Below are 400 nucleotides of genomic sequence, written 5' to 3' on the forward strand. Positions count from 1 at the left end.
CAATGGATTTCGAGTCCATCGCCTTAACCACTCGGCCACAACAACCTGTAATGCAGTGCTAAACCTGTTTGCAAATTTCAAATCGTCGGATCCTCGTAGACGGAGCTCGATTGATTGATATGCTCCCTTATTTGTACCATAACAGAGATCTAGTATTTTATCAAATCGGGTTGGGTAAGTAACCTTTCTGGTTACTTCTTGATAAAAAAAGCAAGTAACCACACAACAAACAATACTGCGATGGCTGGGAATTGAACCCAGGTCAACTGCTTGGAAGGCAGCTATGCTCACCACTATACCACCATCACTGGACAACACATTTGATGCCCTTAAAGGTTGGATTTTTCCTTTTTATAAAATTGAGATATTAAGCTCAATTTCCAAAAGATGATTTTTTTAA

General features: G+C 39.5%; 2 non-coding genes across 2 annotated transcripts in view; both read right to left on the reverse strand.

The window, feature by feature from the left end:
* The window catches only part of trnas-cga, an 82-nt gene extending 37 nt beyond the window's left edge, over positions 1–45 (reverse strand). Inside the window, exon 1 of the tRNA in view lies at positions 1–45. This exon is cut by the window's left edge and continues 37 nt beyond it. This is a non-coding gene — a tRNA (tRNA-Ser).
* A 191-nt stretch (positions 46–236) lies between these two features.
* On the reverse strand, positions 237–308 carry trnag-ucc. Its single transcript has one exon. It is a non-coding gene; the product is annotated as a tRNA-Gly (tRNA).
* Positions 309–400: the final 92 nt, after the last annotated feature.

The sequence above is a fragment of the Etheostoma cragini genome, unplaced genomic scaffold (assembly GCF_013103735.1).
Source record: "Etheostoma cragini isolate CJK2018 unplaced genomic scaffold, CSU_Ecrag_1.0 ScbMSFa_397, whole genome shotgun sequence".
Taxonomy (NCBI): Eukaryota; Metazoa; Chordata; class Actinopteri; order Perciformes; family Percidae; genus Etheostoma; species Etheostoma cragini.